Source organism: Notamacropus eugenii, chromosome 3 (genome assembly GCF_028372415.1).
Source record: "Notamacropus eugenii isolate mMacEug1 chromosome 3, mMacEug1.pri_v2, whole genome shotgun sequence".
NCBI lineage: Eukaryota > Metazoa > Chordata > Mammalia > Diprotodontia > Macropodidae > Notamacropus > Notamacropus eugenii.
The window spans coordinates 185,919,983-185,947,239 of NC_092874.1; the positions used below are offsets into that span (position 1 = coordinate 185,919,983).

At 35.6% G+C, this 27,257-nt stretch overlaps 2 long non-coding RNA genes across 3 annotated transcripts in view; one reads left to right on the forward strand and one right to left on the reverse strand.

Annotated features, from left to right (window-relative positions):
- The window catches only part of LOC140533619 (uncharacterized), a 144,547-nt gene that overhangs the window by 96,555 nt on the left and 20,735 nt on the right, over nt 1-27,257 (reverse strand). The gene's annotated exons all lie outside the window — the stretch shown is intronic.
- LOC140533620 (uncharacterized) overlaps nt 8,207-27,257 on the forward strand; it is a 55,294-nt gene continuing 36,243 nt past the window's right edge. Inside the window, exons 1-2 of the long non-coding RNA XR_011977009.1 lie at nt 8,207-8,409; nt 14,747-14,932. This is a non-coding gene — a long non-coding RNA (uncharacterized lncRNA). The remainder of the gene's footprint in view (nt 8,410-14,746; nt 14,933-27,257) is intronic.

Consider the following 27,257-nt stretch of genomic DNA (forward strand, 5'->3'; position numbering starts at 1 on the left):
ATGAAATCCATTCTCAAGTAAGGATAAAGAAGAGACAAAGACCCAAGTGCAGTCTAATGCAGATGGTATGACTAGAGATGTCTGGGAAGTATATTAGGAAACTATTGTAAACAATAAGGACTTGGACCAAACCAAATATGGCTTGGAATGGATAAAAATCCACATAGAACTTTGAAACTGAGATACCCTTATTGGGAGATCCATTCTGCAAGTTAGTGCAATATTATGGGGACTTGTCCAGGATAATTCCATTTTGGATTCCCTAGTACTATACATATATGGTAAGGATCTCAGATGGTATCAAGTACAATTTTCATTTTACAAATGAGGAAAAGGAGGCATAAAAAGATTAAGTTACTTGTTCAAAGATACACCGACAGCATGTATAAGAGGCTGAATCTGAACTGGTGTTCTCCAGTTCCAGAGCCATTGTAAGCTGTAGAAATCCATTGGAGGAGATTATTTCTTCGTTTTCAGTTTTTTCAGGTTTCTATTAGGCAGTCAGAATTTCCAATATGTTTCCCTTACAGGTCAGACCAGTAATTTTAAGTTAACAAAACTTTTGGCTTAAGTACTAACATATGTTATTGTATACATTATGAGCATGAGTTAGAAAGAATCATGTTGATTTCTAAAACATATAGAGAATTGAGTCAAATGTATAAGAATATAAGTCATTCCCCAATTGATAAATGGTCAAAAGATATGAATAGGCAGTTTTCAGAGGAAGAAATTAAAGATGTCTATAGTCATATGAAAAAATGCTCTAAATCACTATTGATTAGAGAGATGCAAATCAAAACAACTCTGAGGTACCACAGAACACCTATCAAATTGGCTAACATAACAAAACAGGAAGATGATAAACATTGGAGAAGATGTGGGAGAGCTGGAACACTAATTCATTGTTGGTGGAGCTGTGAGCTGATCCAACCATTCTGGAGAGCAATCTGGAACCATACCCAAAGGGCTATAAAAATGTGCATACCCTTTGACCCAGTAATATTGCTTCAAGAACTGTATCCCAAAGAGATCATAAAAATGGGAAAGGGTCCCACATGTACAAAAATATTTATAGCAGCTCTCTTTGAGGTGGCCAAAAACTGGAAATCAAAGGGATGTCCGTCATTTGGGGAGTGGCCGAACAAGTTGTGGCATATGAATGTAATGGAATACTATTGTGCTATAAGAAATGATGAACATTAAGACTTCAGAGAGGCCTGGAAAGACTTATATGAACTGATCCTGAGTGAAAGGAGCAGAACCAGGAGAACTTTGTACACAGCAACAACCACAGTGTGCGAGGAATTTTTCTGGTACACTTAGTCCTTCATAGCAATGTACGGACCTAAAAAATTCACAATGGACTTTTGAGGCAAAATGCTTTCCACATACAGAGAAAAAACTATGGAATTGGATCACAGAATGAAGCGGACCATTTTCTTTTGTGTTATGTTTTGTTTTGTTTTATTTTATGGTTTCTCCCTTTCATTTTAATTCTTCTATTCAATATGACAATTGTGAAATTGTATTTAATAGGAAAGTATGTGTAAAATTTTATGTACCTCTACAACAAATTTGTGTGTGTGTGTGTGCCTATGTGTGTGTGTCTGGTTCAGACTGAATGAGATCCATGTGATGGCAACTCTCTCCACTCTTTCTTCTATGTTAATGTTTTGTTTTACTATAAGAATACTATACCAACTATAAGAATAGTAAGTTCCTTTTCCTTCTTCTTTATTTTCCCCTTACTATCGTCCTTTTTCCTTCCCTATATTTTCCCTTCTTAAGACCATCAAAACAGCCCAAAACTACTCCCATGACCTGTTTTTGGCACTCTTTTTTCCTCTTGTGACATTTGAAGAGAGAGTGATTCTAAATGAATACTTGTTTCTCTTGCACCATTGAAATGTTAGCAAGTTACCATTATGTGTCCCTTCCAATTTCTCAAATATCTTACCTTTCTATATTTCTCTTGAGTTCTGTCTTTGCATTCAAAGTTTTTGCGCAGCTTTTTCACTAGAATAGTTGAAAGTTTTCTGTTAAAAATTCATTTTCATAGTCAACAATTTTTTGTTACAAGCCTTTTCTTTGAACTGTGTCCATTGGCTGAAAAAAATTAATAGACCTGTGGACTTTAAAGATATGATTTTGAGGGAATATGGGCATACAGAGTACCATGAAGCTTAGGCAATATTATCTGAAGGGAGTCCATTGTGCAAGTTTTGGACTCACTGCTACATTGGTACCCATCAGAGTTGAGTCTTTCAGATTCTGAAATTATAAAGTAGTCACAATACTTTTTTTAAAAAATAAACTTTTAAAATGGACTATGGCCAAAAGATAAATAAATGTTTGGGTTCATTATCTTCCCTCTTAGAGTACATCTTTTAAGTTTATTAGACCACCTAATTTGTCTTTTTTATCTCCCACAAGAAACAAATCCCCTTGAATATGACCGGTACTTAGTAAAATTTGTTGAATGGACAAATGAATAAATAAACAAATGAGTGTTATATCATAATACACTAGAATAAAGCCAATTATCTGTTTCTTTTTTTAAGTGTGGTTACGCCTGAATGACAGTTATGACTGTTTGAAAATCCCTATAGTCTAATAAAATGCCCACAATTTGAAAGGGAATTTTTTTTCTTCCTCCCTTTGCAAACCACACACAAGTCTCAGGATCATACAAAACAATGATGACCACAGGACTGTTGGTCTATACCCATGAGAAAAAGAAAAAAAACTAAGAGAATCCATAGACTCCTCTGGGAGATCCACTTAGCCTGTCAGATCTTTTGAACATATTTTGAAGATTCCTTCCTGATAACTGTCACAAACCATTATGTAGGAACCTTAACAGAATCAGTTAAGTTTAGATCCTGGTAAAGACACCAGGATCCTCCGGGATAGTTTGAAATCCAGAATGGGTTCCAAATTGCACTCCCTGTAATTTATCCAATTCAGAAGTAGGAATCTCTCATTTTCTTCCAAATGTAACAAATTCCAAAGTCAATGTACAGGGGCATAGCATATAGGAGTAAGGATAGAATTTTCTTGTTAACACTTTGAACTATCATATTCATGTTATTAGACCTCAGAATACCCTTGCAGGCCCCAACTAATCTGTCCCATGATCTTAAAACTAGAATATTATTATATACAACTCTTAGAGGACAATCAGCTATTACCCTCATGCCTATTACAACATATAAGCTTAAGTTGGACAATATAGAGTAATTAAACTCATACTTGATATGGAAGAATGATTTCTTGCTTATGACGTATACGGACTGTGTGACCCTGAGTAAATCAATTCACATCTCAGTTCTTTAGGTAACTTTCTAAGACTATAGGTGACAGAGTATGTATGCATGCATTGTTAGAAGGAGTTTCTTCACAGGGAAGCATCCCATACCAAAGAATTCACAGGTTTAGTCCCTATTGTCTGCTTATCTATCCATCTATCTATTACATATCTGTGATCTATCCATCTAAAACATATTTTATATTACAGATATGTGTGTACGTATGTATTGTATCTGTACCTAAGACTCTATTAGCTTCCTTAGTTGATGCAACCTCACCATGTGAAGCACACTAGGGGAACTGATTCTGATAGAATTGTGACAATATATATGGGATGTACCTTGGAGAAACTGTGAAGCATGTATAGGCATTTCATAACTAATTCTGGTTTACCAGCTATATATAGAAGAGGTTGATTGGCTTCAAATGCATTTAAAAAGGCTTTTCAAAATGGGCAATGGTCTATTTGTTTCAATTGAGTTAACTTGAGACCACATGGAAAAGGAAGAAGCCTTTGAGCCTTCTCCACTCTGAAACTATGTGAAATAGATCTTGGTTCTTGGCCTTTTTGTTTATCCTTTTCCATCCGAGGGAAAGGGAATGGAATTTTAAATTTTAGGAGTTTGAAAGGTCAGGAGGGTAAGTCACAGAAATCTGGGAGTTGGAATCAGGACAGGTTTTACAGCCAATGAAGGATCACTACCTCAAGGAGTCAGAAGTGATCTTTGGGCATGACTTTTGAGACTCCAGGCCAGTGAAAATACCAATTTGGCAGTCATGTCACATTGGGACATGAACTTAATGAGACCAACCCCATGCAGGAACTAGAGTAAGTTTTGAATCTATTCTTCTAGAGACTGAGGTACCACAGAGGAATGTATGCCCCAGAGATAATGGGGAAAGTGTTGGCATGGACTTTTTCCTGCTATATCTTTAAATTAAGTACAATTTTATAAAAGCTAATTGATATTCAGTGGTTAAATGTAACTGAATGTGTTACTCGCTGGTCCCCTTAATAATGGAAAAAACATAGCCAATAGGAATTTGAGCCAATCACAGTAGGGAAGAGGTACCCTAGACTCCTCAGAGCAATCAAGAACATTGAGGAGTTTACATAACAAGCCTAGCCCTGGGAAGATGGACCAGAGCATACACACATATGTATATTGTGTGTGTATGTATGTATGTATGTATGTATTATATATATGTGCTTGTATATGCTGTCCTCTACATAATATCTATATAATATACAAATATTCCCTCAAGTCTGTTTTGACTCTTAACTATGTTAGTATTGACACTACTTCCAATCAGAGGTACAAAAACGAACATGTTTTAATACCATGAGGCGTCTACTTACAATATTGTCATCCAGTTTTCTGAAGCTGATTCCTGTTGCACAATTATGACAAAAACTGGATTTCCTGGGAATTGAGTAATCACCAAAACAGGCCCTAGCAGTGGCCACTTGTTTTGACCCTTCCATGAAAGATGTCCATTGATCTGAGTTGCATGAAAATTCTGTGAACAAACTCAGTAGTCAAAATGGGTGCAAGAATGCCTTAAGAATATGGGAGCAAGAAGCCTTTACTGAGGGACTTTTAACAATTCAGAGGCTTTTTCAGAGACATTTTATATTACTGGAAGTAATTCTGCTGTCTGGACATGTTAGGCAATCCAGTTGAAGATAAAATGTTGCAACTGCAACATTATTTTTCAAATGTAAAAGCACAAATTCACTGGAGATTCAGACTGATTGAGGAAACATTTCTACTCATTCCTACTGTGCATGATTTAACATATCACCTGAGATAAAAGAACCTCCAGCATTTCTCCAAGAACCAAGGTGGTTTAGCCAGATATTAAGCAATGATAACAGTTTAAAATATTCCTCAAAATCTCACCTTTCACGCTCCCCAGCATATAAAGCCACAGGATCCCCAAATGCAATACTTTTAAATGCCATCTTTATATTTAATTTATGCATGGAGAAGTGAATTAAATTATTCAGTGGGAAATCTCAGCACATTTCTTGTAAGTGGAAACTGCTCAGTCAAAAGTCATTTGCTTCTTATTGGATTCTCATCTGATACAAAATCAAGTACAGCAAGATAAATTTATAGAAAGAGCAACTGATGTATTTTTTCTTGTTTTTAACTGATTTGTGTGTATATCTACAGGCCTGATCACAATTAATTATGTCTCTTGGAAATATATAAATATCTTCTGACAGTCTTATATTCAATCCCTAGGGCTCAGGAGAAAACTTCAATTGTAAACAAGATAAAATAGGCACTGGTTGAATTGTTGACATAAGAGAGACCTCTGTCTGGCATATACAATATCAACAGGATTTAAATTTCCACCAAATAGCTATTTCAGCCTATTTCAGTTTGTTGTTTTGCAAAACTGTAGGTTACCCAAAGAGCAATGGGAAAACGTATGGTGTTTCTAAGTATGTAAGCAAAAGTGATTTTCCTTAAGCATAAAACTCTCTTACACAATAAACTACAGTGACTTTCTACCAGCTCTAGAATCAGATATACATTCTGTTTAGCTTCTAAAGCCCTATACAATCTCACTCTAATTTATCTTTCTAACCTCATGCACATTACTCATCCTCTAGCTCTCCATTATCCAATCAAACTTGCCTTCTCTATGTTCATCATCCATTTCTAATCTCCAAGACTTTCTATTGGCTGCGCCGGAAATTCCTTCTTTCCTTACCTTTGCCTCACAGAATCCTTTTCTGTCTTCAAGGTGGAGTTCATACACTGCCTTCTAAGCGAAGATTTTCCTGATTCACTTTGTTACTAGTACTCTCCCTTTCAGACTTCCTTGTATTTCTCTATTATATTGAATCTGTATATAGTTATGTACACCCTTGTTAAATCCCTCTTTAAAATTTAAGTTTCTTGTGAGTAGCGATAGTTTCATTTATTGTATTTTTCTTGTCCAATGACTCACACAATGCACGGCACATGCTTCAGAAATTCTTGTTGACTAAATGATTAACTGATACCAACACTAATTCATGTCAAAGCTGTGGACTAAGATGTAACATAGATCAATCATCTAGTAGGAATGAGGGATAACAGCGGACATCCAAGGTACTATACTAAAAACCAAGAGCTATTAAAAAGTCCAAAGAGAGACCTTCCACATATGGGTTTTGTAACAGATTTGCACAGAATTTGTGGACTTCTTGCAAGTAAAGAATTTCATTGCTAGAAAAAGTATTTGTATCAACAAAGTCAAGGATTCAGTGAAGTATGAAAGAGAGGAAGTTGTTAACAGTCACCTAACCAAAAAAAGAAAAATAAAATTTATAATATTTTCCATTTCTGGCCATATCTGCAATATGTTAAAATATGTATGTAAAAATTAGAGACTTTGTCCATCTGCTTTCCTGCAGGATATTAATTATTTCCAATTAGCTTGATGATTAATTGAATTTTTTCACTTGTTACATTGACTCAAAGTTCACTCTTACATACAGACACAGCCTTAATATAAAAATAAAACATTCCATTTGGTTTTAGCCGTTTCATACCAGAAAACTACATTTAGCACAGTGCCCTATACATAATAATTGACTGACTGTAAGAAATCGTAACAGTAATAACTGTTGTTACTCTGGAAATCATACTCTTGCTTATCAATTAGCTTTTATCCCGTGTGATTCTTACCTTAGTTTGCATTTATGTTATGATAGATATGTTTTTCCTGTGCAATTCCCTGATTACTGAACCTGAATCAATCACATCCTCATTTCAAAGAAACTGTATCCATCATGTCCATGCTGGGCAATACACAAAGTCAATCATAAAAATATGATTGTAATTCCAATCAAGAGGGGGAGAAGTGTTAGAAATTTTACCTGTTTCCTAGCTTAACCTACTTCCTTTTGACCTTTGTCCTTTTATTCCTTCAATCTTATGTCCTCTAGACTCTAATTTTCTAAAACAAAACCTCTTGAAGGATTATCCATTGAATTCACTCTCTACCCTTACATTAGCACCATTTCTAACTCAAGGAAGGGTGTAAGGGAAAGAAGATGCAGGATTCTGTACATAAACATGTGGACCAGAGGTTTATACTTTTAATTCATTCATTATGAAAATGAGTGCCATCCTTTAATTCTAATCAGATTGTTTGTAGATGAACATATTACTGTTTTTAAAATGTTTAATATTGCTTCAAAATGTTTTTAAAATATAACATGAAATATTCTACACTACTAACTAAAAAGATCTTTCACATCTCTAGAGGATTCTAGAGTTAAATGCTTGTTATTTATCAAAATCTTCAAATACTGTAGTGAAATGTATGCCCCCTTAAAAATTAATTCTGAATTTTTATTGTTTATAATAATAAGGGCATTAGATCTCATTGGTTAAGGAATATAGGAGAGAGGGTAAACAATTCCCAAAAGTATTAATTTTACTCTAATTAGTCTGACACCCAGAACATTACTGGATTGTAAAAAGAGTGATTCATTATGTTTTCTTTGGTTTTCTAATGCTGCTGCCAAGTGATCGTTTTTCCTTTAAATTTTCTGACAGTGTATTTTTTTTGTAGTATGCTGCTTTGTAATGGGGATATGTCAGGTTGACCTGATAAAACAGTCATTCACTACTCTGTGTAAACACCATTGTCTTGAGAATATAAACATGAAGTGTAATAGGATGTCCGCAATGACCACTGGGAAAAAAAACCTGAATTATTCTCCAACAATTACGATAGGTATAATAAGACATCTTATGTTCTTAATGTGCCAGTGATAAATAATCAGATAAAATGTTTGTTGTTCTTGTTAGAGTGCTTCAATATTTCTGTGAATTTATTATCTTATCAATATTTTGCCAGTAATATATATTGCCTTTGATCCATATCTTTTCATGTTGTGTGATTTTTGTTCATATTTTCTCATTAATTTTACAAAGAGGATGTAACCAATGTATTGCAGATCCTTCTATAAGTCTTTTTACATTTCATGAGTACCAAAGCAGCTCTTGGACTGTCTGTCAGTAAACCATCGCTTTCATTACAACACTGGTCCACAAGACTGGAAGAAGTCGTGGAGGCTTATACAAGGTGAGCAATTATTATTGTGATTTTATCTCATGCCACTTTTCTGTATAAATAATCATCAGAAATAGTCTTTAACCTACTTGTATTGATTTATCATGCATTTTTCCATTGCTTTTGGGTTCCTTTATCATATTAATTCTTCAGAAATGCAGAATTGATAACACATGGTATCACTAATTAACATTGTTTAAAAGATGATTAACACAATTAACTTGTAAGATATTTTTCATCTTTTAATTTTCAGAGCCATATTTTCAAAATTTGATGGTCACTTTTCAAGACTGAAGAATTATTTTCTCCAAAATGGTCAAAATTCCTACTTCAAAGAAACTTACATTGCTGCACTCATTTCAATCCCTTCACTGCTCTAAATAGGAATACACACACACACACATACACACACACACACACACATACACATCTAAAAATATATACAAAGAAACTACATAAAAACTTACTGTCATGAAGCTGTGGCTGCATAAAGTCTAAGTGAAAAGTGAAAATTTAATCAATTTTATATTTCTATGTAGCACAGTAGTGCTATGCAGTACAATTGCATTTATATATTGACAGCACAATTGGGTTTATATACTGTTACTTTAACAATTCACTTAAACCTTTTGAATCTATAAAATGAAGACATTTGCATTATCTATTTCATATGCTTGTTAAAAAGTGCTTTTAAAACTACAGTGTTATATAAATACAGGTTTTCCTACATCTTCATATAATCACTAATATTTAAATAATTATATCCAACAAATCTTTATTAAGTAACTTCTGTGTGCTGGACATTATGCCCAGATAAAATAAATAATCCCTGTCCTCAAGGAGATTAAATTATTCTGGGGAGAAAACAACACATACACAGATTTGTAAATGTAAAGTAAATAGAGAGTTAATTAGAAGAGATGAATGAGGAAAGTTCCAGAGCTAAGGATTCCAAGAGGTGTATGGAAAGAGGACATTTCGGTCATGAAGGACAGAGGCTGAAGAAAGAGTTTTGTCTTTGTACAATACCAAGTAGACTAGAATGGCGAGAAGATGCAGTACATGAAAAAGAGAAATATTAAATCAGTCCGGGTAAATAAGTTGGATTCAGAGTGTGAAGGTTTTCAGAAAGTGGAGTTGATATTTTATACTATATGCTATAAAGACCAAATGAAATTTCTTGAACAGAAGCATGATATTGCTTGACATGTACTTTAGAAGTATCAATTTGGTAGCTGTGTGTAAAACGGATTTGACAGGAGAGAGAATGTTAAAGAAAACTATTGAAATATTCCAGGAGAAACGATGAGATCCTGAAATGAGGCCAAGTTCCATTTTGGATCTGCTGAGTTTGAGGTATTAATGGGTTAGACATCCAGGAAAGAGATAAGGCGTGGATAAGTAAATCTAGAAATGGAAATGGAAATAGTATGCAAATGGAGATAAAAAATTAAAGTAATTGAAATCATGGAAGTTTGTAAGGTAATGAAAAGGCTATATAAAAAGAAAAGGTCTTAGAAAAGAGCCCTGGAGAAGACTTCAAGTATATGGGGTGGAACATGGCTGATCTAGCCAAGGTGACTGAGGAATGCTTAAAGGATAGGAAGAGAATCTGACATGCCATAAAAACCCAAGGAGAAATATATACATATGTATTTATATATATTTGTCAAAAGCTGCAGAGGAATCAAAAAGGATAAATATTGAGAAACTTCCATTGAATTTTGTTGTTAAGAGATTAGTGGTAACCTTGGAAAGAAGCCATTTGTTTTTATGGTGAGTTGAAAATAATAATTTAAGTAAATCAATAAAGTCTAAAGCAAAAAAATTTTCAGGTTATGCTAATCTTTTTAAATTAATAAATCAGAAATTTTTATTAATAACCACTTCTCAATTCTCCTAAAGTTATAACTAATTAAAATTTTTCTGTAACTGGATATTTGTGGTGATGGTAGGCAACGGAATGATGGACTTTTCCTTTTCCATCTGAATGCTTAGATACAAACACAAACAATAACCAAATCATGCAACTTACTTTCATGTTTAAATAATTGTGCCTATTTCTTTTCTTGCTAATGAACTGATTTTTCAACTGAATGACTTAATTGACCTTAATACTGGTGTTTTTGTGAGGCTGATGTTTCTAAAGTTTTGTTCTTTGACCATTTTTAAGAGAGTTAACTTGAAAATAACTTCAAAAACAGTCAAGATAAAAAGTAAAGGATATTATCTTATAAACTCATGATCAAAAGAGAAAATGGGCTGAGTACATGGAGAGAGTGAGGAGTTATTGATGAAGAGGCCATATGCTCCACTGATATTGTCACCACATCATAGGAACTCAAAGATGGCCACTGGACATTAGGTAGATGTTCTATGGTTAACTTATAGAGGAAGTAGACAAGATTACATAGTATAGAGGGCACAAATTTTCTATTATCTTCCCATAGGAGGGAATATTCATCTTGACAAGCTTACTTGAATCCATTTGAATACTGAACTCATAGGGCCATCAATAATAAAAGTCAATAACAAGGGACTCTAACTGGAAAAAAATTGTTGCTCCTGAGTTGTGCTTCTAAGATAATACAGAATCATTAAAAAAAAAAGAAAAAAACAAACAAACAGGTACTGCTGCCCTGGCAGATAGTATCAGTTTTATTTTTCAGAGATAGAATAGCTATGTAAAAGACAACAGGTAATATTTACAGAAAATCTAAATCTGGTCATCATTTAGAAACTTAGTCATTATCATCCAAAGAAACATGAACTTCATTTTCTTACATATAGTTTTACCAACTATTTATCTCCAAATGTAAATATCCAACAGGTAGTTGGTGATTAGGAAGTGGCTCTCAGAGGAGAAACAAAGGCTAGGTAAACACATCTGGGAAGTTTCTGCATGGAGATGAGAATTGCACCTGTGAGAGCTGATCATATCATCAAATAAGAGAATATAGAGAAAAAGAGGGCCGAAGACAGAGATCAAGCTGGGGAACCTATACTTAATAGGCATATAATAGAGAGGATCAAGCAGAAGAGACTGAGAAGTTAATCAAACAGCTAAAATGCCATCAGGCAAGTACCATTAAAATATTACTCTAAAGAAATGACAGGTTGAAGATCATATTAATAATCAAACATAAGCAAAGAACAAAAAGTTGGCAAAGCAACATTCCCATTCCTAGTGAGACCTCTCTCAGTCACACTACAAAGTAAAACTATTGATTAATCAGATCTGACAAGAAGTTAGTCAAATATATTAGCATTTATAAAGAGTATTTGAAAAATAGTTTTACATCCGATATTATTAAAGACAAACCTTAAGAACGCTTTTAAATTCTTTTTATGAGACAAATAAAGTTCTAAGACAGAAGACAGGGAGGAAGGGATCAATCAATGGGAACTAGATACAAATGTCACTAATGAATATTGATTTAAACTTTAATAAATGAATAACAAATTTATTATAATAATAAACAAAATAGCAAAATTTATTCACTATGATCAAGTAGAATTTTTACCAAGAATGCAAGGTTTCAACTTTAGAAAAATAATGACCACAATCCCATTAAAAGAGAAGAAGCCTGATACAGTGAATAAAGAGACAGCCTCAGAGTTAAGATCTGTCTTCAACTCCTGTCTCTAGAACATACAGAGTTGAGTTAACCTTGGCAAGTCTTTAACTTCTCAGTACCCTGAGGCAATTTTGTAAGACTATAAGTTACAAATGAGGGTATAAAGAAGCTCAATAAAGAGAATTTCGTTAACTGAAGTTTCCTGTATCAATGAAATCTCGAATCTGATTTTCTAATGCCTCTCAATCATTAAAAAAAAGCCCAAGATCAAAAAACTGTATCAATACACACAAGGAAACCCATTTTAGTTGGCATGATTCCAGCAATAGTAGCAATAATAACATGAGAAGAACATGAAATTAAAGTCATGGACATTTTTAAAGAGGAAGAAAAATTGTCCTTATTGTAATATGACAAGATAGTTGATTTAGGAGAGAGAGAGAGAGAGAGAGAGAGAGAGAGAGAGAGAGAGAGAGAGAGAGAGAGAGAGAGAGAGAATTAGTAACAGAATCAAGAGTTAGGATAAAGAGGGAAACTAAGAAAAAATTTACATCAAATATCTGTACTAATGGCCTGATATCCAAGATATATATAGTGAATTAACATAAATATGTAAGACCAAATGCATAAATGGTAAGTATATGAGCAAATAGCTCTCAAAAATTTAACTAGTACTGTTCTAAGGTTGGAATCAAGATGGGAGAGTAGAGAAAGCATCAGTCAATTTCTCCCAACATTCCCCTCCAAATACCTTTAACGCCTAAAATTGAATTTTGGAGTGGCAGAGCCAACAGAGTCAGGTAGATATGTTCTTTCAGCCAAGAAGAGATCTGTGACATGAGAATAGAGGCTGGCCCAGAGCTTTTGTGGACACAGCACCACTGATGGGACTAGGGGGATAAAAACAGAATCAGGAGCAGCTTCAGGAGCTCTCAAGCTAGAGATGCTAAGGGGACTTGGCAGTGGGTCAGAAAGTGATTGCAGGGGACCACTGTGCTAGTACTGGATGCACAACTCAACGCTTTGGGAAATCTATTGTCTATACCCATTTCTGGGTCACAGTTCCAGTGCAAAAAGGAACACTTTTGGTCATGAGAGAGTGTAAGACCTGGGCAGCAATGTCACTATTGGTTATAAGGATTCAGGGACCCTGAGGAACAGTATTGTTTTGTGACCCCAAGGGAATGGGGGGCCCAGAGGAGATGCATCATTTCTGATTCCAAGGGGCAGGGACCCTGAGAAGCAGTATTGATTGTAATCCCAAGGCATCAGGAGCCCTTTCTTGACCCTCCCTATAGCAGAGTGCAAACCAGGAGAGCAATGAACACCTCTGTTCAAATCACACCATCTTGGAAGCACCAAAGCTTCCAAACCCCAGAATGAGTTATGAGTTGTTACTGTTGTTAGTCTTTTGTTTTCAAAGATGACCAATAACATTAGGAGACTGATGTCTTGACTCCCAAGTGAATTGGATTTACGTGATACTGAGCTGTGCAAAGTCATCAGCCTCACTCTGTCCTCCAGGGTTATCAGAATCCAGTGATAAGACATAGATCAGGACAACTGCAGATGGCCCCAGATACAGTGGGAGACCAGGCCTTTTTGAGCAAGGTCTTTCCCAGGTCTCAGAATTCATCTGGGAGGGGAAGAGCCTAAGAGTTTCTGGTCAAAACAGAAAAGATTTACATTCACTCTAAGCCATCAAAACCTAAACCATGAGAAGTGGGGCCTGGGCTGGGACCTATTATTGGTCAGTCAGGGAGAGCCAGGGTGATTTGGGTTTAAAGGCATAATAAAGTAGCTCCACTGGAATCCCAAGCAACTTCATCAAGTCTGATTTAGCAGAGTTATATTTCAAGAAATCACAAATGAAAACTACATGAGACAAAAAAGCAAATTGTCCTAGTTTTTTTAATATACAATTTATTAATTTTTCAGTTCTTTACATTCACTTCCACAAGAATTTGAATTCAAAATTTTCTCTCCATCTCTCTCCAACCCCCCACCCCAGGACAGCAGGCACCCCATCCACCCCTTCATCCAATCTGTCCTCCCTTCTATTACCCATCCTTCTTCCATCCCCCTTCCCCTCTATTATCCTGTAGAGCAAAATAGATTTCTATACTCCATTGCCTGATAAAACAACAAAAAGTTGCATGCTAAAACAATTTTTAACATTCATTCTTAAAGCTTTGAGTTTCATATTCTTTCTCTCCCTCCCCACCCACCCTCACTGAGAAAACAAACAGTTTATACATGTGTAACAATGCAAAGCACTTGCATAATATTTATGTTGTAAAAGACTAACCACATTTCCCTCTATCCTATCCTGCCCTTCATTTATTCCATTCTCTCCTTTGACCTGTCCTCCCACAACAGTGTTTGCTTCTGATTATCCCTTTCCCCAATTTGCTCTCCCTTCTGTTATCTTCCCTCTCCTATTCCCTTCCTCCTTGCCTTCCTGCAGGGTAAAATAGATTTGCATATCCAAATGAGTATGTATTATTCCCTCCTTTAAGTCAAATCCCATGAGAGTAAGGCTCAATTATTCACTTTCATCTACCTCCTCTTCCCCTCCATTGTAGAAGCTCTTTCTTCCCTCTTGTATGTGAGATCATTTGCTACATTCTATCTCTCCCTTTCTCTTACTCCTAGTACATTCCATTCAAAGTAAATTTTGTTTTTTTTAGGTATTTAGAAAAAATCTATCCTCCAAACCCCAAGATATCTTGCAAAGTATAAGTAATAAAATTTTATATTCCTTTGGACAGAGCTCGCAAACGTAAAGGTGTGACTCCCCACCTTGATAGAGGAAGAGGAGGAAGAGGAGGAAGGAAATATCAGCATTGCCCAACTGGAACTGGTCAGTTAGGTTGCCAGTGGAGGGGGGCAACTACTACTACTCGCAGATTATTGTCCATCCTTTGTTCTCAAAGAGGACCAATGACCTCAGGAAGGTAATGTATTAATTTGCAAGTGAATTGGATTAGTGAGACAGGGCTGTGCAAAAGCATCAGACTCATTCTCTTCTTCAGAGTCATGAGAGTCCAGTGGCAAGACACGGGTGAGAACAAGTGGCAACTGTCCTGTATGCTGTGGGGACCATCCCTTTTTAATATAAGGTCTTTCTCAGATTTCAGTTTGTCTGAGGTAACACTCATTCAGTGATTTAAGGCTAGGTAAGAACTGAGGCAGAACATGGCCTACCTTGTCTTCACAAAAGAATCAGAGAGGGGAAAGATCCTCAGTTTTTCTGACCAGAACAGAAACAACTAGCTCAGAAAATAGTAGCATAAAAGATTTGACGTTTGAGACAATTCCCTCCACACTACCTCCTCTTTTCCCAGGCCAAGAACAGAGCCTAATTTTCATATAATGTTCAAAATCAAGAAATAGGGTGGGAAAATGAGCAAAAAGCAAAAAAAAAAAATGTCTGACATAAGCTACTGTGGTGACAGAGATGAAGACACAAACTCAGAAAAAGACAATGAAGTCAAAAGAGCTACAAGTAAAATCTCAAAGAATTATTTTTAGAGTTAGAGAAAATAATGACAAAATTCATCTGGAAAAACAAAAGGTCAAGAATATCAAGGGAATCAAAATTGTGAAGAAACAGCCCAGGAGAACCTGATTTCAAGCTAAACTACAAAGTGATGAAATGTAAAGCAATCTGGCACTAAGAAATAGAGCAGTGGATTAATGGAATACATCAGGTATACAATACACAATAGTAAAACACCATAGTAATCTAGTGTTTGATAAACCCAAAGATCACAAAACTTTTGGAACAAGAACTCACCATTTGACAAAAATTACTGGGAAACTGGAAAGCAGTTTGTAAGCAACTAGATTTAGATCAATATCTCACACTGTGTGCCAAGCTAAGGCCAAAATGAATAAATGAGTTAGATATTAATGATCACATAATAAATAAGTTAGAGATTCATGGAAAAATGTACCTGTCAGATCTATGCATAAGGGAAGCATTTATGACCAAACAAGAGATAGAGAAGATTGCAGAAAGTAAAACGGATAATTTTGATTAAATGAAATTTAAAAGTTTTTATACAAACAAAATTAATGAAGCCAAACTTAGAAAGAAAATAGGAAACTGGGGGAAAATTTTTATATCATTTCTTTGATTAAGGCCTCATTTCTCAAAAATATAGGGAACTGAGTCAAACTCATAAAAATAAGAGCCATTCCTCCATTGATAAATTGTGAAAGGATGTGAACAGGCAGTTTCAAAAGAAGAAATCAAAGATATCAATAATCATATAAAATTATCTAAATAGCTACTGATTAGAGAAATATAAATTAAAACAACTCTGATACCATCTCACAGCTATCAGATTGGCTAACATGATTAAAAAGGAAAATGATAAATGTTGGAGGGGACGTGGAAAAGTTAGAACACTAATGCACTGTTAGTAGAGTTATAAATTAATCCAAACATTCCTGGAACAATGTGGAACTATGCCCAAAGGGTTATAAAACTATGAATATCCTTTGATGAAGAAATACTATGAATAGGTATCCACCCCAATGAGATTTGCACACTTGGCATTGCTAATTTACTATTTATTTGTCATTTACTAAGTTACTATTGCTATTTCCCTCAATCCTAATTCCCCCCCCTTTATTCTTTTATCTCTCTTCTTTCACCTTAAAAGTGTTTTGATTCTGACTACTCCCACCTCAAATTAGCAGCTCCCTTCTATCAACCCCACCCCACCCCCACTCTCTTATTCTCTTTCCCCTACTTTCCAGTAGGGTAAGATAGATTTCCATAACCAATTAATTGTGTATGCTATTCCCTCCTTAAGCCAAACCTTATGAGAGTAAGGTGCACACATTCCCTCTCCCTTCCCTCCTCTTTCCCCCCACTGTAAAACCTTTTTCTTCCCTCTTTTATGTGAGATAATTTATCTCATTCTACCTCTCCCTTTCTCCTTCCAATACATTCCTCTGTCACCCCTTAATTTTGTGTTTTAGATTATTTTTTAGATATTATTTCAGATTATTTATTTCTTAGATATCATCCCTTCCTTTTCAACTCACTATGTGCCTTCTGTCTACATGTGTGTCACACACACACACACACACACACACACACACACACACACACATACACACACACACATATTCCCTCCAATTATCCTAATACTGAAAAAGGTCTCTTTCCATGTAGGAATGTAAACAGTTCAGCTTTAGTAAGTCCCTTATGATTTTTCTTGCCTGTTTACCTTTTCATGCTTCCCTTGAGTCTCATATTTGAAAGTCAGATTTTCTATTCAGCTCTGGTCTTTTCACCAAGAATGCTTGAAAGTCTTCTATTTCATTGAATATCCATTTTTGCCCCTGAAGGATTATACTTAGTTTTGCTGGGTAGGTGATTCTTGGTTGTAATCCTAGCTCCTTTGCCCTCAAGAATATCATATTCTAAGCCATCTGATCCTTTAATGTAGAAGTTGGTACATCTTGGTGTTGTCCTGACTATGGCTCCACCAAAATTTAATTGTTTCTATCTGACCACTTGCAATATTTTCTTCTTGACCTGCCTGCTATTTTTTCATTCTTTTGGTTTTATTTTATAATTTTTTGATTTTTCATAAAGTCATTAGCTTCTGTCTGCTCCATTCTAATCTTTATGGAATTTTTTTCTTCAGTGAGCCTTTGGACTTCCTTTTCCATTTGGTCAATTCTGCTTTTTAAGGCGTTCTTCTCCTCATTGGCTTTTTGGATTTCTTTTGCCCTTTGGGCTAGTCTATTTTTAAGGTGTTAATTTCTTCAGCATTTTTGGGTCCCCTTTAGCAAGTAGTTGACTTGGTTTTCATGATTTTCTTTCACCACTCTCATTTCTCTTCCCAATTTTTCCTCTACATCTCTTACCTGATTTTCAAAATCCCTTTTGAGCTCTTCCATGGCCTGAGACCAATTCATATTTGTCTTTGAAGTTTTGACTTTGTTGAATTCTTCTATTTGTATATTTTGGTCTTCCTTGTCACCAAAGCAAGATTCTATAGTCTGATTCTTAGCTCTTTGTCAAGGTAGTTCTCTGCCTCCAGTGGGGGTGGAGTGGTGCACTCTCAGTCACTCAATCTCTGCGCAGTCTGCCATTGCCCTTGCTGCTAGTGCTACTGTGGCTGCTACAGACTCCTCCACCCCCTCCACCATTCTGGGGATGAGGCAGAAACACTTTATTCTCTCACACAGATCCATCAGGTTTTTTCCACTGACCTTTCATGGTTTTGGGGTTGTGAAGTCTGGAAACTACCACAGGTGCCAGAAACTCAGCCCCCCAAGGCCTGCTCAGGTCCCTTATGTACCAGTGTGGACCATGCTGAACTTCACTCTACTCCTAGCCCAGTGCAATAGACTCTTTCTGTCAACCTTACAGGCTGTCTTGTCCTAGAGATTTGTTTCACCCTGTCATCTCTGGATTTTGCAGCTCTAGAATTTGTGCAGAGTTATTTTTATAGGTATTTATCTGGGTTTGGGGGGAAAGCTCTAGCAAGTCCCTGCTTTTACTCTACCATCTTGGTTCCACCCCCTAAATTATAATTTTTAAGGAATCATTTTCTTCAGTGAGCTTTTGGACCTCCTTTTCCATTTTGCCAACTCTACTTTTTAAAGAGCTTTTTTTCTCCAGTGAATTTTTGAGCCTCTTTTTCTTTTTGGCCAATTCTGTTTTTTAAGGTATTCTTCTCCTCATTGGCTTTTTTAACCTCTTTTACCATTTAGTCTACTCTGTCTTTAAAGGCGTTATTTTAGTCAGTAATTTTTGTGTCTCCTTTACCAAGCTGTTGACTCTTTTTTCATGATTTTCTTGCATCACTCACATTTCTCTTCCCGATTTTTCCTCTGCTTCCCTTACTTGATTTTTTGAATCCTTTTTGAGCTCTTCCATGGCTCAAAACTAATTCATACTTTTCTTGGAAGCTTTGGACGAAGAAATTTGACTTTGCTATCTTTTTCTGTGTGTAGTTTGATCTTCCTTGTCACCATAGTAACTTTCCATGGTCAGAATTTTTTTCTGTTGTTTGCTCATTTTCCCAGCCTATTACTTGACTTTTAACTCTTTGTTAAAGTAGACTCAGCTTTCAGGGTGGAGGGTACATTGTCCCAACCTTCCAGGGTTTCATGTAGCTGTTTGCTGAGAACATTCTAGGGAACTGTTAAGTTTTCAATTATTCCAAGGAGGTGTGATCTAGGAGAGGTATTTACTACTCTCTTGGCCTGTGCTCTGGTCTATGAGTGACCACAAGCACTCTTTTTTTCCTTGGGATATGAGAAAGTTCCCCATAAGCTCTGCTATGCTAGTGGTCCTCCTCACCCTAGGACTGCCACCCATATCTGAGTGTGGGCAAAGTAACAGAGTCCTGCCCCCAGTTCCAGCAAAAAGACTCCTGTAATCTCCTTTTGACCAGTTGTTTGGACCCCTTACTACTTGTAAGCTGAGATTTCTGAAAGCAGCCACTGCTGCTACTAAATCAGTGGCTCCCAATGCCTGCTCTTTATTTGTTGAGGCCTGGTTTGTGCTTGCACAGCCTGTTCTGGACTTTCCTGCTGATCTTCTAAGTTGTTTTTGGCATCTATGGGCTGAAATGTCTGGAAATCACCACTGCTGCCAGTGATTCAGTCACCCTGAGGCCTGCTCCTGCTTTAGAGGTGCAATAGACTTTACTAATGACCTTCTAAGTTATCTTGGACTAGAAAATTGTTTCACTCCATCTTTTTGTGGATTCTGCCACTTTAGAGTTTTTTTAGTCATTGTTTAAAGGTATTTGGAGGAGTTCAGGGAGAGCTTAGGAGAATCCCCACCTTTACTCCAATATCTTGGCTCTGCCTTCCTCATTTGATTTTCACAACAACTATGTGGATGTAGGAGCCATTACTATTCCCATTTTACAGATGAGAATACTGAGGAACTCAGAGGTTAAATGGCTTGTACATTGTCACATGGTGAGTAAGTGTCTGAGGTCATATTTGAAATCAGGGTTTCCTGACTCCAAGCCCAGAGCTCCATCCACTGGGCTGCTTAGCTGTCCCAAAGGAAGAGAACACATAACAGAAAACTGAAAAATGGGTTGGTGCAAGAAGGGTGGCAAACTGATATCCAATATGTGGACAACATGGTATGGAGATCTCCAGGAAATGGCATGGAGTCCTGCTTCCCAAAGAGATCATTTTAAAGCTCACCTATCAGAGCTGAGTTCCCTGGAGGTAGAGTCCAAGACAAAAGTATGGAAGAGAGAAAAATGAGAGCTGGTGAATTGCTTTGTTTTTATTCAGTCATATCTGACTCTTCAGCACCCCATTTGAGCTTTTTTTGGCAAAGATACTAGAATGGTTTGCCATTTCCTTCTCAAGTTCATTTTATAGATGAGAAGCTGTGGGAAATAGCTGAAGTGATTTGTCCAGAGTCACACAGCTAGTAAGTGTCTGAAGCCAGGTTTGAAGTCAAGAATATGAGTCTTCCTGGCTCCAGGCCCAAGGCTCTATATATATGGCACCACCAAGGTATCCTGGTTAGTGAATAGGCAGCAAAATGAGCAGAGTTGGTGGGGAAGTGTTATGGAGGACCAGTTCATAGGAGGACAAGTGAAATTTCATCAGTGTTGGGTTTGGGGTTTTTTCAGCCCTTTGGAATTGATCATTAAGAGATCGGTTTCCTCATGTGTAAAATGAGGACAATGATACCTTTGCTATCTATCTCACAGAATTGCTGTCAGATTAAAATAACGTATCTAATGTATGTAAAGCACTTCAAATAAATACCAGCAATTGCCAAAGATAGATAAATAGTGTATTGATAACTTCTGTGCGCAGAGCACTGACTAGCAGTACTGGAGTACTTGAAGAGAGGGGATGGGAAAATGAGGGGAAACATGAAAGAAACAGAAGATATATTGGCTGGCTGCTGAAAATTATGTCAAATCATCCAGCATATTCAGAATTCTCACATCTCCTTTTCACATCAAATAGTACAGGGAATCAGCAATTCAGATGATATCAGTAACTGAAGTAGATGTCTTTCATGTTGTTTCACTTTACAAACAAAGATGTACATATATAGAGCATTCACTTTCAAAAAGGAGACCTTTGTAGAATTTTCTTGCCAGAAACAGACTTTTACCACTGTCTCCATTTGCAGTTTCAAATACTTGGAAAAAAACTGCAAAAAAATTCTATGATCCTAAATAGACACTTAAAAATACACTTTTTCATTCAATAAATTTTGATAATAAAGATCTATTATATATTCCATATTAACTTTAAATGTACCATATATAATGCAGGTGCACTACAATCTGAAAGTCAACATAAAAAGCTAACTGCAAATTAACTTTGACATTGGCATTATTAGAGGGAATTCCTATTTCATTCCTAAATAGGAGTTATTCATTGATTGGCTGTCTTGTTGAATTGTATACATTACATATAACCATCAGGGTCTTTAATGGCATTTTTGTACTGAAAAATCAAAGCTCATCAAAAATGCTCAAGTAGCATCTCCCATGTCGCAAGAAATGCTACGTAAAACTCCACCTAGGATCAATTAAAGTTATGTCTGTTACTGTATTAGTATCATAGTACATTTCAGTCACAGTCCCTATGTATGCCAATATAATATGCAAATTCAAATTTAAAACAAAATGATCAAATATCAACTACATGCAAGGTTCTGTGCTTGGCGCTGGCAATCCAAGGATGCAAAATGACATAGTGCCACCCAAATTCTGACACAGGTATGTTACAAGTAAACCATGACAGAATCAAAAGAGAGATAAAGGGCTCTAGGCAAACTTTTAAACAGAGAAAGCACTTTTAGCTGAATCAAACAGGAAAACCTTGATGGAGGAGGTGGAACCTAGACTGAGCCTTAGAGGCAAAGAATAATTTTAATAAGTGAGGATAAGGACATGCCAAAACAAACCCAGAGAGCATAGAAACACAATTATAAAACACTTTTCACACACATAAAGTCAGATCTCAATAACTGAAAAAACATCAGTTGCTTGTGGGTAGGCCAACCTAATATGATAAAAATTACAATTCTACCAAAATTAATTTGTTTATTCAGTGCCATACCAATCAAACTACTAAAAACTTTTATATAGCTAGAAAAAATAATATCAAAATTCATCTGGAAGAATGAAAGGTCCAGAATATCAAGGGAATTAATGAAAAGAAAAGCTAGAGAAGATAGAAGAGAAGATCTTATATCGTACTATAAAATAGCAATCATCAGTTAGATACACAAGATACAGTAGTCAATAACTAGCAGTCTACTGTTTGATAAATCCAAGGACCCCAGCTTCTAGAATAAGAACTCACTGTTTGACAAAAACTGCTGGGAAAACTGGAAAACAGCATGACAGAAAATGAGCATAGACCAATGCCTGACACCAGATACCAGAATAAAGTTCAAATGGGTACATGATCTAGGAAAAAAAGCTCATATTATAAACAAACTGGGGGAGCAATAAATAGTTTATTTTTCAGATTTATGGAGAATGAAGGGATTTATGACCAAACAAGAGATAGAGAACATTAAGAAATGAAAAATGGATAATTTTGTTTACATCAAATTAAAATTTTTTGCACAAACAAAGCCAATGCAACCAAGATTAGGAGGGAAACAGAAAACTGGGAAAGAATTTTGACAACTAGTGTCTGTAATAGAGGCCTCATTTCTAAAATATATAGAGAACTGAGTCAAATTTACAAGAATACAAGTCATTCCCCAATTGATAAATGGCCAAAGGATATGAACAGGCAGTTTTCAGAGGAAGAAATTAAAGCTATCTATAATCATATGAAAAAATGCTCTAAATCATTATTGATTAAAGAGATGAAAATCAAAACTGCTCTGAGGTACCACATCACACCTATCAGACTGGCTAACATGACAAAACTGGGAAATGATAAATGCTGGAGAGGATGTGGGAGACTTAGAACACTAATTCATTGTTGGTAGAGCTAGGCACTGATCCAACCATTCTGGAGAGCAATTTGGAACTGTGCCCAAAAGGCTATAAAAATGTGCATACCCTTTGACCCAGTAATACTACTTCTAGGGCTGTATCCCAAAGAGATTGTAAAAATGGGAAAGGACTCCAAAAAATATTTATAGCAGCTCTTTTTGTGGTGGCCAAGAACTGGAAATTGGGGTTATGCCCATCAATTTGGGGAATGGCTGAACAAGTTGTGGTATATGAATGCAATGGAATGCTATTGTGCTATAAGAAGTGATGAACAGGAAGACTTCAGAGAGGCCTGGAAAGACTTGTATGAACTGATGCTGAGTGAAATGATCAGAACTAGGAGAACATTATACACAGTAACAGACACAGTGTGTGTGAATTGCTTTTGATATACTTAGCCCTTCTCAGCAGTACAATGACCCAAAACATTTCCAAAGGACTCATAATGCAAAATGTTCTCCTCATCCAGAGAAACTGTGGAGTCAGAGCACAGAATGAAGCAGACGATTTTCACCTTTATTATGCTTTTCTTTGTTTTGTTTTTCTCATGGTTTCTCCCATTCATTTTAATTCTTTCATGCAACATAACTAATGTGAAAATGTGCATAATAGGAATGTATGTGTACAACCCATACAAGATTACATGCTGTCTTGGGGAGGGAGGGCAGAGGAAGGGGGAGAAAAATTGAAACAGAGAAGTAATTGTTGAAAACTGAAAACAAATAAATTAATAAATTTGAGGGAAAAAATAATGTGTTTCAGATCAGAGCACCAGATGACACAACTGCATGGAGGTATAGGCAGCATACAGAAATCAGGCAACAGTTAGCAGTATAGTTTGTGGGAAACAGGTTAACAGGAAGCAATCAATATTTGTCTAATTTAATTGAAAGAAAAGAGGTCATTATGCAGATAACTGAAGCTAAAACATATTCAGTGGAAGAAACCACAGAGTTGGGGGTAATAAGGTAATTTTTTCATTTGATTTATCTGTTTCTATTTTCCATTGTGTGATAATAATTTATTATTTTTTGTCACTTCTCGTTGTGTTCACTCACATAACAGAAAGCATAGACACAAAATCATAAATTCTTGGAATATATTTCAATTTTCATTAGTAATTTTACTAAGCTTTGCATTTTTAAGTGACAAAGAGGGTAGAATGCTGGGTCTAAAGTCAAGAAGACATGAGTTCAAATCTAGTCTCAGACACTCACTAGCTATGTGACCCTGGACAAGTCACTTAACCCCTGTTTGTCTCAGTTTCCTCAGATGTAAAATAAGGCTAAGAGTACCTATCTGTCAAAGCTGCTGTGAGGATGAAATGAAATAACATTTCTAAAGCACTTAGCAAAGTGCCTGGCACAGATTATTCACTATATAAATGCTACAAATTATGATTATTATTTTATTTTATATGATTATAGTGTTAAACTGACAAGTATATTTTAAATAAGACATATTGTCCTTGTTATTGTAGATAAGAGAACATGAAAGTTGTGATAACAAAATTAAATTTTCACTACAGTTGAAATTCAATCTCTTCCTTAAATTATATAAAGCAGACAGGAAACCAACGTCATTCAGTGATCAGAATTCAACATCTGCTAAGTTTTCCTGCAAGAGATAGGCTAGCACTGAGAAAAGCAGCTGCAGTTCTGAGAAATTCTAGCTGGGAGAATTCTTATTGTTATCGCTAACATTTTGAATAGAAGAACAAAAAAAAAAAGGAACCAAGTTGTCTATTTAGAATGAATTAATACGAAATTTCCTTTGGGGGGAAAAATTTTATTTTTCAAAAAGAGAAATTTTTTTTAGTGCATACCTTTAATATTTCAATTTTAATTGAAAAGCATCATTTTTTTTGATTCCTTCATCTGACCACACTGCAAAAATAAGAAGAAAAACTAAACCTTTTAACAAATTTTCAAAAGTAAGCAAAATAAATTTCCATATTGATCAAGTCCAAATGGTCAGTGTACTTTTAAAAATGAATATCAGATTTAGAAACTATGCCTATTCTTAAATTTTAAAAGTAAACCATGCCTGAAAATTTCTTTGATAAGTAGAGATAAAATAATATTTCAGTATATGACTGTTTTCTTTCATTTTCTAATTCAAAAGGAATCTTCCCAGATGAAAGAATAGGGATGGGTAGAAGCTTATAAGATTAACAGCAAGAGTCTAGACAAGTGGAGGGGTTAGTTCAGTCTCTTCTGTTGAACACTCTTGTCTGAAATTTCTCCCGTTAACCGATTTTCTCTCTATGTCTTTCTCTCTGTCTGTCTGTCTGTCTATCTGTCTCTCTCTCTCTCTCTCTCTCTATATATATATATATACATACATATGTATATATACATGTAAAATATGTGCACGTCTATAACTTATTTATTATATATGATATATGGATAAACATATACTAATATATAAATTGTACATATAATTTCTTTCCAGTACATATAAATTACATGACTTATATATACTAATATATAAATGCTATTTATATTACTGAAACAGACAGAGAAAGAGAGCTGTTCAATACAAAATCAGCATGATCCCTACCAGTGAGCCACATCAAAAATAATGGTCATTTTAAAAAAATTTATGTACTTTATTTTTAATTTACGAAATAAATTTTGACTGTACACTGTGCATCTCTGATGCTGATGGTCATATATTTAGAGAGAATTCCCTCACCTTTAATCTTCCTGTACCAATAAAATCATAGATCAGTCCTCTATCCCTATCCCAATATGCATTTAAAATCAATGATATTTTCATTGCCCTTGTACTCTGAGGTATTGGACACTGAGGGTAGGGTGGGGATGAGGACTGCAACTAGATCTGTGATTTTCCTGATATGAAGGAGGGAAAGGGCCAGATGAGAAAGCTTCCTTTACCCATACAGCCCAGTACTTTCTCTATGATTTATTATCTTAGAGAATCTCCAAGACCTAGAATAATCAGAGGTTAAATGACTTGCCCAGGCTCACATAGCCAGTATGTGTCAAAGACAGGAATTGAACACCAGTCTTCCTGGCTCCAAGGCCAGCTTTCCATCTACTATACCACACTGCTTGTACAAAAGCAACAATTACAAATACAAATTTACATTATAATACAATAATCAATGGTATGTATAGTATATGTTAAAATGATCAGTTTCCAGAAAATTATTTTCTATTATAGTGAGTAGATGATTCTTCATGATGAAAGGAAATCCAGTATTTCTCCAGAATAGGTTTTCCTGGAAGAGTAGCATTAATTATTGGGTCTTAAAATAATAAGTTTGCCGCTAAATAATATATAGACATTACTACTTATTCCATTGCAATGATTCCTGCAGATTTGATAGTCTATCTACTTAGGAAGATCTGACATATAATGCTTTCTAAATCATGTTATTCTGTGAGATGAAATGGTCCTCATTTAATAGTGCATTAGGTTTGTGAAGCCCATTACACACATTATCTCATTTTTTCTCATGCATGCCAGTGCTGTGAGGTCGGTGCTGTTATTATTCTCATTTTATAGCTCTAGTTACTAAGGCTCAGGGAGGTTGTGTCTTGCCTGGTATCATACAAACTAGACACCTGAGAGGGTGTGTCAAGTCAGCAAGCATTAAGTATTTATATAAGCACCTACTATGTGCAAGACACTGCACAGAGCTCTAGAAACACAAAGAAAATTAAAAATAGTCTCTGTCCTCAAGGCTCTCTCAATCAAATAGAGGGACAAAGGAGTAAAAGAGCTATGTAAAACAAGATATAAGCAGGATAAATTGGAAATAGTCTCAGAGGGAAGGCACCAACATTAAACCAGACCATCCTAACACTAAGTCCAGAGCTTGATCCTCCCTAACACATTTCATTTCCACGGAATTAAAGTCATTGAAATTACTACTCTGGAAAGTGCCCTATATTACTCAAAAAGACAAAATATTTTTGGTTGTCAACAAAGAATATAAACTCTAAGTATTTCTTACCGGAAATGTACTGAGTCCCTTACTTTCTCCTAAGAAACCTGCAAATCAGGCTAAAGTCAGTATAACACTTTTTTTTCCATTACTTCTTCAATATTTCAGTGGGTCTGTGATCTTTCTGATGTGTTCATTCCTTTCATCAATGCAAATTGCAACCCATCTATATGCTCCCATCTTATGCATTTCTTATCCATATTCTTTCACAGGTCTCCTAAAAAGGAATCATTCACCCAACTGGGGGGAGGTCTTTTTCTAAGTTTTATTACATTTATTACATTATTATATTTCATGGCAATCAGTACAAATCTC